This window comes from Oreochromis niloticus, linkage group LG4 (assembly GCF_001858045.2).
Source record: "Oreochromis niloticus isolate F11D_XX linkage group LG4, O_niloticus_UMD_NMBU, whole genome shotgun sequence".
Lineage (NCBI taxonomy): Eukaryota > Metazoa > Chordata > Actinopteri > Cichliformes > Cichlidae > Oreochromis > Oreochromis niloticus.
The window spans coordinates 11920198-11931959 of record NC_031969.2 but is presented as its reverse complement, the minus strand read 5'-3'; positions in this window follow the sequence as shown (position 1 = coordinate 11931959).

The window sequence follows — 11762 nt, the reverse complement described above, 5'->3', positions numbered from 1 at the left end:
GTGAATATTGTTACACTTCACACCTTTAGACTATTAATGTTTAGATGTGTTTACTTGCATCTGCACTACAGGATTAGCATAAACTAGTTGCTATATATTTTCTAGCTGAGTATTTCATCCATTTATTTTGGAAGCTTGTTTCTGCTACTAAAAAAACCCCTTTGCCATGTTAAAATTTCAACTTATTAGCTCACAATTTTGAGTTAATGACTTTTAACCTCCTATGACCTGGCGTCCACATGTGGACATCACATTTTGGGTTACGACCACTTACGAGGACATTATACTGCCACTGTTCTATTGAAATTCTATCGAAGCCAGTGTCCTCTTATATCTCATTTTTCTCAGAAACAAAATCAGGTAAAAAAAAAAAAAAATCAGGTAATTCTTTGTTTTTACATTCATCACGTCCAAATCATCCCAAATAGCAAAGAGAAATTAAAAATGCATGCCATGAAAGAGTTCAGGTCTTAGGAGGTTAAAATTATTTTGTTAATTTCAAGTTATTTTCCCAGAAGTTTACATTAGTAAGTTGAAATTTTTACTTGTGGATGGCAAAAAATGTTTTTCCTTCTTTCAGTTGCAGAAACAAGCTTACATATAGCCTTTTATTTGTCTCATATTGTAGAGCATACTGTTTACATGCTATGCACATACTGAATAGCAACAAACAAACAGGGCAATGGCAGCGGTAGCGAGCTAAAGGCAATCTCAGTTGTGATTACGATTTTCAAAACTTGACACAGATGAGCACTTCTGAAACATTTGTAGTGTAAAACGCAATGTTTCCATGGCAACCCATCTAATCTGAAGAAACGCCTGGTCAAGTACAAAATAAATAAAAGCTGAAGGGTGTATTGTATTTGATAACCTGGTAGCCAAATGTTAGCTAGTGTTAGCATGCCTCCTTTCAACTTTTACAAAGTTTAACCCACAGCACATGATGATGAAGAAATGTTATTCACTGACATGTTCTACAGGGAGTCTGATAAGCTGTTATCAGAAATATGTGTGGTTAACATTTTACACTAGCGGCACTAAAATTTCTTATTAGCATGCTAATTACGCCAAACATGTTAACCATATATGAGATAATATGCCTAAAACCTAAGTATACAGTAAGCAATACTAGTCTAAGATAACTGTTTATTACTGTTGTATGCAAACACTGTGACAATGGCATCAACATCACTGACATTATCAGACATTATCAAGTGTGAAAGGTACTCAGCCCTTAATTACCATCCTACAAAATACCTTAGGTTTGACAAGCACCTGTATACTATCAAGAAGCCAGTTATAACTGTCTGCCTGACAGTCATCTAATTGCAAGTAAAGAGAACAACCCTGTCAGCAACGTTCATCTGCAGTAACTATTTCTGTTATATTTCTCAGGCAGCACAGGCAGGATTGCTTCGTGTCAGCTATATGATGCTTTTTACTCCACATAAGTCTGCTGGCTGCAGCCATCCGGAGTTTGATTTCATCAGGGATTTTGATTCAATACTGAAATTTACAGACGTTCGATAATGTGTTCTGCAAGCCAAAATTTCATTTCAGCATCTCCATCTCATGTGCACCTCCAGAGAGCGATGCTTGCAGGCCGGAATAGTTATATAAATGAAAGGATGTGACCAGATAATGCCACATACATGAAAGCTTGTCAGCACTGGCTCATATTTACAGGGATGTACAAAACGTCTAAAACAGGTTGTAGAATTTTGTATATTAGATATCAATTAATTATTTAAGTTTATTTTTCCATAGGGACAAGTGTGTTATATGAACCAGGCAACACCCCACAGCATTCACTGCCTAAGCCAGATTGCAGTGCCTGTCACTAGTTAGATATTTATAACACAAGGAAAACAACAATATACAAAATCTATATAATAAATGGACACATTAAAACACAAAATTACAAAACAACATTTTAAAACTGTTTCAGTTTAATTTTAAAATTTTAAAATTATCCCAATCAGGCTCCAGCTTTGAAGGCAACTTGCCTATTACAACTATTATATCGAGCTACTAGTTACTAAACCCAGAACTTTCAGAGGAACCACAAAGTCACTGAGCTCATTTATGTATAAACATTTATGTATAAACTTTAGATTAGTGAATGTGATAAAAAGATCAGAACTTAAAAGTTTTTAAAGCACTTTACACCCTTTTTCACTCTTTTTAATGCAGGTGAATCATCAGAGTGGGCACCGATGAACTGATTTCATGTAGCTCCCAGGCAAAGCAGTGTGCAGGTTGTGAAACTTTTCTGGGATGAGAAGGGCAAGAAAAGCCCTGATGGCATTACGAGCCTGTAGTCAGTCATTGATGACTACAAGCCTGTAGTTCTTACATCTCCTATAATGAAATCAGTGCATACAAATCTGGATGTGTTCCAGCTTGCCTATAGGTCAGGCAGGATTTTCATGACGTACTGGGCACTCTACTAAATATGAACTGGCACATTTAGAGGGTGCAAAAACCTTTGCACCCTTTTTTAATTTCATTTTTCTTCAGCTTATATTGTATTTGAGACCTGTGAGGATTCATATCATTGATCCTGACTTGATATGTTGGTTATAGCGTGTGATGATTGATGGCATTTTTATCCAATCTTCTCCAATAGTCTTTCCTCCACTGGATCACCACAAGAACATGTTCTTTTGATGATTTTGTTTGTGCTCTATACTAATGAGTGCCAAAGCCAGTACCATATTCTTAAGTAAGGAGTGCAAGTGGACTTTCTTGGACTTATCAAAAACTATGGAGATGATCGTGGATTTTAGGAAGAAGCCTATGACCATCTCCCCTGTGTGATAAAGGATACATGTGTGGAGTCTGAACTGATAACAAGCTGGACTTTGAGCTTCAGGTGGATGCTGTAGCCTGCTAGTGCATATACTTTTATCATAAGCTTTGTGGTTTTCATGTCAACAGCACTTTTATGAGACATTCTCTTTGGTCGCAAGTCACTGAACCTAATAAAACAAAAACAGACTTCAAGCTACGTACAATGTGGAGCAAACTTGCAGATGTGACCCTGAAAGACCTTCCTTGCCTGTACAAGGTTAGGACACTGCCTGCCTGATGAGTGCACTGAATTTATTTATGTTCTGCTACTAATTGCAATGTGCGGTGACTAAAGGGTTGCCCAGAGATTGAGTGTTTTGCTCACTAACAACTACTTTTGATTATAGGTGATTGCACAGGTTGCCTGATAGAGGCAACCTTGCAAACAGTTTCAGTGTGATTTGGACTGACTGCAGTCACTCTCAGAGAGATTGTTGAAGGTTTCCACATAATTGCTGTCTAAGTTATAAATGCAGACAGATTGCCAACCTGTTGCCATCAGTCTGAATGAGTCTTGGTCAATGGGCACATCTCAGGGGAATTGGCTCAGTTTTCTGCCAGCTGGTTATAATCTGGTTATGTTCCTGTAGAGCAGGAAGGTTGCTGGTACAAATGTAATAGTTAAATGTGAATTTCTGTCCATGTAGAGAGCAATCGTTATATAATTTTCAATGATTTATTTCAGTAAATTGCTCTATAATCAGAAACACGCTGCATTTAATGGTGACTTGACCCCATTCAATGACAGACTGATAGCAAACTGACTTCATCTTATGCACATTAATGGCAGGTTTTAGTGACAGTGTTGGTATGTTTGATCTCATTTGCAGCAAATAAATAACTGAACTGACATCACTTTTTTACTGGATACTCAGATATTGGCAGTTGAAGAAAATAGTTTAAATTACAATCGCAGTCATATCGCATAGTCAGTGAAGTATTCTGATAATATCATATTGCTGGCTGCCTGTTTAGTCCCACCTCTACAAGCCCCTCCTTATCAAAGGATTTAAGTTGCCTCTGTGTGGCTGCAGATAACATATCCCAAAGTGCAAATATATACAAATATACTCAAAAACCTATACGTCCGAGCTGACATCTGTCTTTTGAATGAATCACTGTGTTCTTAATGTTGCATTGCCTTTTTATTGCATTTTGTTTGATGGTTATGTGATTTCTGCTGATTGTACAAAAAAATAAATTGCCCCTCGAGATTGATACAGATATCCTTGATCCTTTGTAACCACTTTACAAAGAATAATGTAGCTTGAAGACAATAAAACATTTTCTCATTAATGGACAAACTTTATATTCGTGCTGCTTATATTTCATCACAGCCCATCAGTCATATTGGACATGCTGGAATAAAATCTCTCTCTTTTTTTTTTATTATATTTTATGATTGAAGTTAGCAGCACATTCTTTCTAACTTCCGCCACACACACACACAAACTAGCGAGACAGAAGAAAGATAATTCTTACATAAAGACATAACACTGTTACAGACACAGATGCACAATGCATACCTCTAGACCCCAATTATATGTAGAAGAGAAAACACACACAAACTGTGCCACGCACATCTATTTAGTGCCCAGTAACAGCCCAGTGTAATAACCTCTGGTTCTGTTTTTACTGTCATAATGAGATGACACAGTGTACATCACCCCAGAGCTGTGTGTCGAGGTAATTGGATGATACGGGGGAGTACACAAACACACTTGCTTACACACAAAACACAGAGATGCACACAAACCGTGCTGTACCTGTGCACTGTCCTTTGAATGTGTGTCTGTTACTTACAGTAGCACCCCACCCAGTCAGGGCCAAACACGGCTGCCTTCACCTATTACCATGGCAACACTTTCAACTCTGCTTTCAGTGACATCATCCTTAAGGTGCATCTGTTTTATATGACCAGATATACAGCAAGAGAGGCATCATGAATCAGCTTTAATACTGCACATATGTTTGTTAAACTAGATGTTAATGGTTCTATTCTTTCCTAAACCCATGTTAAGTAAGGTTATTGCTAGACAGCTAATTCCCTATCATCACTTACCACACTAATGTTAATAGTTATGGAGCACTAAAAGCAATGATCTTGACTGACACATGATTTTTCATTGTAGTTAGTCATCGTGTTTAATTAAGCGAGTAAGTAATAAGCCATCCCATTTGCTGTACCCACTTATCCTTTTAACAGTGTCACAGGGGCTGGAGGCAATCCCAGCCGACACTGAATGAGTGGACAGACGGCCAGTCAATCACAGGTTGACACACACACACACACACACTGACAAAGAACCGTCATGTTTATATTGACAAGAAAATTAAACTGCAAAGACAACCCACGCAGGGACGAGAACAACATAAAGTGTACACACACAGGCCACTGTTGGCCTATGGCTTGTAATGAGGCTAGAAACAGCTACCACACAGCACCACAGGTGACTTTAGGCACATCAACATATTTTATCTAAATGTGTCACTAAAATTCAATCATTACACGTTTCACTGTAAGAAAATCTACTCACAAGGTCAAACTCAAGAGTAACTGCCGTACTTTTATATAACTGGCAACATCAATAGTACAATTTCTTACTTCCCAAAACTGCCAAGAGCTTTTCCTGGATTTTAACATTAAATATGCATATACTGTGAAGCATTATAGACTAGCGTAGCAACAGCCGCCAACACTAACACAGAAGTGCAGTTCTCAAAACTGCAGTTCCTTAAATGTCTATTTCAGGCTGAAGTCAAACTCCCATGTTAAGATGGCCAACCTTGGAAAAAAGAACTTAACAAGCACACAGCCTAGTCCAATGGGTTTGGATTCAATTACCTCGGTTCTTTTTATATAACACTGCCTTTTAAAATGTGCTAAGGCCTGAAGATATGCATTGTTAGGGACACGGCCTTTTTGACCGACATGTGGATACTGAAACTGTAAGCTATAGCTGGTACCTGTGTCACCTCTAATTTAAAGCTAATTTGACTCACTGAACTAGAACTCGCGGCTGTGTTTGTGCCTACAGGAGTATTTAAATACAATTATGTAACAAATAATGAACCTTAGCGTGGTTAATTAACAGACCCTTTAATCTTTTAATGATCTAGTTTGATCTAGTTACTTATTAGCATATAACAGTGGTATGACTAGATTAAAAATTATGGTTATGTGTTTTTCTTCATTTAAATTTTTACTTGTGACCGATTTTATTTTCAGCAGAACCAGGAGCAGCTTATCTAGCACTACTGTCTCTCAATAGTCTCCCACTAAAGATAACAGATTTATTCACAATGCATGTGCTCAACCAGAAAAAGCTGTCCTCCCAGCTTGACACGCGTCAGTTATTGTTAATAGAAAACTGACATATTTCGTTGTCTCCAAGTCAAGCAGAGTTAGGCCTGTTACCAGAGACAATAGCTACATGTGCCACAAGATGGCAATAATTTAAAGGATGAATGCAAAAAGGAAGATTTATGGCACAAACCTTTGAGATGCAAGGAGAGCGATTGCTTTCACTTTAGTACACTTTAATTGATTTCTATTTTTAAATTCACTGGGCAAGTATGTCTTGCCTTGCTTGCCCTGGCCAAACACCACTGGCATACGGTTTGTACCATAGATGCAACTGGCTAACTAGCTGAGGTAAGTTAACTTAGCTGTCCATCTTTAATCTAAATATAGTCATTTCTGACCCCAAACAATGATTTTTATAATAATTCAGTGAGACTAAGCAAACTTTCTAGTTGAAGACTATTTTATTTTAATACAATACCTAAGTAAATCATTTTACATCGTTAGTAAAAATCTCTCTTACTTGCATAGTTACATTTAAAACCATGTGGCATGTAATATATGGATGGTTCATGCCTTCATAAATGATTCAGCCACCTGTATTTACATATGAAACCCTGCAGTACATGCAGCACACGAGTGTGTATGTGCTCGTACATTAACACACACTGCGGGGCAAACGTGTTTCTGAGCTGCTATTTAAACCAGTTTCCTCTCTGACATCTGAGAGCTCCTCTTTGATCTCCAGACTGCTGACCTGTCACACTAACTGAATCAATTACCATTTATTTTAAAAAGCAGGATATAGTCCACAGTGAAACAGCCTGAGTGTTTTAACATGGATCCCTTTTGAAGTTGTAGCATGTGATGGAAACTTGTCAAGCTTAGCAAAATATCTCCTCTGTTTGAACAGGTTAAATTTTGACATAGATTATATTAAATCTGTCCCAGTTAATCTGGTTCCTTATGATGACATTGCTGCAAAATACATAGATTTTCCCAACAAATATAGTTGTCTGTAGCATTTTGTACATACAGCACCTTATGTTGCAGACATTTAAAAGGTCTAGGCGACTTCAGTTTTCTAAAGATAAAAATCTTACAGAATCTGTTTTTGTCCAAAAGTGATTCAGAAGCTTCATTAAATCTAAACATGCAGAGCTATAAACTTCCCATATTGTGTGAATCAGAGTGTGTCCATATGGTCCTCCAACTGTCTCAGCCCCCATCTGTGAAGTGATATTAACTGGTGGATTTTCTTTGATGCTCATAAAACTGCATCATTAACCCACTTGCTTTCCAAACTATCATCAGCTTCACTGAACATACTCGCTGCTAAACCCTACAAGTCAGAACCAGCCCTTTAAAATAAATATTAAACACAGATTTTGGTGTATATAATGTATGTTTTCAGTTTGTTTTGATTTTTAGAAAAAGGATGAAGAGAGTGCTTCAAAGAAACAAAAGATACTCGTCACCCTAAAATGAACTTTTTTGCTATTCCACAGAGTAGGTATTTATTATTCATGCAAATTTCTAGGTGCCTCTAGCTACAGTCTGAGAAACAGAAATTGATACTTAAGTCACTCTGTCATCATTTATTTTCTTCTTTTTTATTTAAATAAATGCAAATTTCAGTTTTTAAAATGCAAAAACCCAGTAGTCAAATCTCAAAGTTTAGTAGCGTTTAAAGCAGGGGTCCCCAATCTCAGTCCACGAGGGCCGGTGTCCCTGCAGGTTTTAGATCTCACCCTGGGTCAACACACCTGAATCACATGATTACTCATTACAGGCCTCTGAGAATTCAAGACATGTTGAGAAGGTAATTTATCCATTTAATCAGCTGTGATGATCAAGGACACATCTAAAACCTGCAGGGACACCGGCCCTCGTGGACTGAGATTGGGACCCCTGCTTTAAACGCTACTTTGAGATTTGACTACTGGGTTTTTGCATTTTAAAAACTGAAATTTGCATTTATTTAAATAAAAAGAAGAAAATAAATGATGGAGTGACTTAAGTATCAATTTCTGTTTCTCCAGACTGTAGCTAGAGGCACCTAGAAATTTGCATGAATAATAAATACCTACTGTGGAATAGCAAAAAGTTCATTTAGGGGTGACGAGTATCTTTTGTTTTTTGAAGCACTCTCATCCTTTTCTAAAAATCAAACAAACTGAAAACATACATTATATACACCAAAAATCTGTGTTAATATTTATTTTAAAGGGCTGGTTCTGACTTGTAGGTTTAGCAGCGAGTATGTTCAGTGAAGCTGATGATAGTTTGGAAAGCAAGTGGGTTAATGATGCAGTTTTATGAGCATCAAAGAAAATCCACCAGTTAATATCACTTCACAGATGGGGGCTGAGACAGTTGGAGGACCATATAGGAAGACTTTTTATGTTTAGATTTAATGAAGCTTCTGAATCACTTTTGACAAAAACAGAGCTTTCCGTTCTGTAAGATTTTTATCTTTAGAAAACTGAAGTCGCCTAGACCTTTTAAATGTCTGCAACATAAGGTGCTGTATGTACAAAATGCTACAGACAAATATCATGTTGAATATTCATGTTGGGAAAGTTTGCATCTATGTATTTGCAGGCAATGTCATCATAAGGAACCAGATTAACTGGGACAGATTTAATATAATCTATGTCAAAATTTAACCTGTTCAAACAGAGGAGATATTTTGCTAAGCTTGACAAGTTTCCATCACATGCTACAACTTCAAAGGGATCCATGTTAACACTCAGGCTGTTTCAACTGTGGACTATATCCTGCTTTTTAAAATAAATGGTAATTGATTCAGTTAGTGTGACAGGTCAGCAGTCTGGAGATCAAAGAGGAGCTCTCAGATGTCAGAGAGGAAACTGGTTTAAATAGCAGCTCAGAAACACGTTTGCCCCGCAGTGTGTGTTAATGTACGAGCACATACACACTCGTGTGCTGCATGTACTGCAGGGTTTCATATGTAAATACAGGTGGCTGAATCATTTATGAAGGCATGAACCATCCATATATTACATCCACATGGTTTAAATGTAACTATGCAAGTAAGAGAGATTTTTACTAACGATGTAAAATGATTTACTTAGGTATTGTATTAAAATAAAATAGTCTTCAACTAGAAAGTTTGCTTAGTCTCACTGAATTATTATAAAAACATTTTGGGGTCAGAAATGACTATATTTAGATTAAAGATGGACAGCTAAGTTAACTTACCTCAGCTAGTTAGCCAGTTGCATCTATGGTACAAACCGTATGCCAGTGGTGTTTGGCCAGGGCAAGCAAGGCAAGAACATACTTGCCAGTGAATTTAAAATCAATTAAAGTGTACTAAGTGAAAGCAATCGCTCTCCTTGCATCTCAAAGGTTTGTGCCATAAATCTTCCTTTTTGCATTCATCCTTAAATTATTGCCATCTTGTGGCACATGTAGCTATTGTCTCTGGTAACAGGCCTAACTCTGCTTGACTTGGAGACAACGAAATATGTCATTTTCTATTAACAATAACTGACGCGTGTCAAGCTGGGAGACAGCTTTTTCTGGTGAGCACATGCATTGTGAATAAATCTGTTATCTTTAGTGGAGACTATTGAGAGACAGTAGTGCTAGATAAGCTGCTCCTGGTTCTGCTGAAAATAAAATCGGTCACAAGTAAAAATTTAAATGAAGAAAACACATAACCATAATTTTTAATCTAGTCATACCACTGTTATATGCTAATAAGTAACTGATCAAACTAGATCATTAAAAGATTAAAGGGTCTGTTAATTAACCACGCTAAGGTTCATTATTTGTTACATAATTGTATTTAAATACTCCTGTAGGCACAAACACAGCCGCGAGTTCTAGTTCAGTGAGTCAAATTAGCTTTAAATTAGAGGTGACACAGGTACCAGCTATAGCTTACAGTTCAGTATCCACATGTCGGTCAAAAAGGCCGTGTCCCTAACAATGCATATCTTCAGGCCTTAGCACATTTAAAAGGCAGTGTTATATAAAAAAACCGAGGTAATTGAATCCAAACCCATTGGACTAGGCTGTGTGCTTGTTAAGTTCTTTTTCCAAGGTTGGCCATCTAACATGGGAGTTTGACTTCAGCCTGAAATAGACATTTAAGGAACTGCAGTTTTGAGAACTGCACTTCTGTGTTAGTGTTGGCGGCTGTTGCTACGCTAGTCTATAATGCTTCACAGTATATGCATATTTAATGTTAAAATCCAGGAAAAGCTCTTGGCAGTTTTGGGAAGTAAGAAATTGTACTAATTGATGTGCCAGTTATATAAAAGTACGGCAGTTACTCTTGAGTTTGACCTTGTGAGTAGATTTTCTTACAGTGAAACGTGTAATGATTGAATTTTAGTGACACATTTAGATAAATATGTTGATGTGCCTAAAGTCACCTGTGGTGCTGTGTGGTAGCTGTTCTAGCCTCATTACAAGCCAATAGGCCAACAGTGGCCTGTGTGTGTACACTTTATGTTGTTCTCGTCCTGCGTGGGTTGTTTAGTTTAATTTTCTTGTCAATATAACATGACCGGTTCTTTGTCAGTGTGTGTGTGTGTGTGTCAGACCTGTGATTGACTGGCCGTCTGTCCACTCATTCAGTGTCGGCTGGGATTGCCTCCAGCCCCCTGTGACACTGTTAAAAGGATAAGTGGGTACAAAATGGATGGCTATTACTTACTCGCTTAATTAAACAACGATGACTAACTACAAATGAAAAAATCATGTGTCAAGTCAAGATCATTGCTTTAGTGCTCCATAACTATTAACATTAGTGTGGTAAGTGATGATAGGGAATTAGCTGTCTAGCAATAACCTTACTTAACATGGGTTTAGGAAAAGAATAGAACCATTAAACATCTAGTTTAACAAACATATGTGCAGTATTAAAGCTGATTCATGATGCCTCTCTTGCTGTATATCTGGTCATATAAAACAGATGCACCTTAAGGATGATGTCACTGAAAGCAGAGTTGAAAGTGTTGCCATGGTAATAGGTGAAGGCAGCCGTGTTTGGCCCTGACTGGGTGGGGTGCTACTGTAAGTAACAGACACACATTCAAAGGACAGTGCACAGGTACAGCACGGTTTGTGTGCATCTCTGTGTTTTGTGTGTAAGCAAGTGTGTTTGTGTACTCCCCGTATCATCCAATTATCGACACACAGCTTGGGTGATGTACACTGTGTCATCTCATTATGAACAGTAAAACAGAACCAGAGGTTATTACACTGGGCTGTTACTGGCACTAAATAGATGTGCGTGGCACAGTTTGTGTGTGTTTTCTCTTCTACATATAATTGGGGTCTAGAGGTATGCATTGTGCATCTGTGTCTGTAACAGTGTTATGTCTTTATGTAAGAAATTATCTTTCTTCTGTCTCGCTATGTTTGTGTGTGTGTGGCGGAAGTTAGAAAGAATGTGCTGCTAACTTCAATCATAAAATATAATAAAAAAAAAGAGAGAGATTTTATTCCAGCATGTCCAATATGATGATGGGCTGTGATGAAATATAAGCAGCACGAATATAAAGTTTGTCCATTAATGAGAAAATGTTTATTGTCTTCAAAGCTACATTATTCTTTGTAAAGTGGT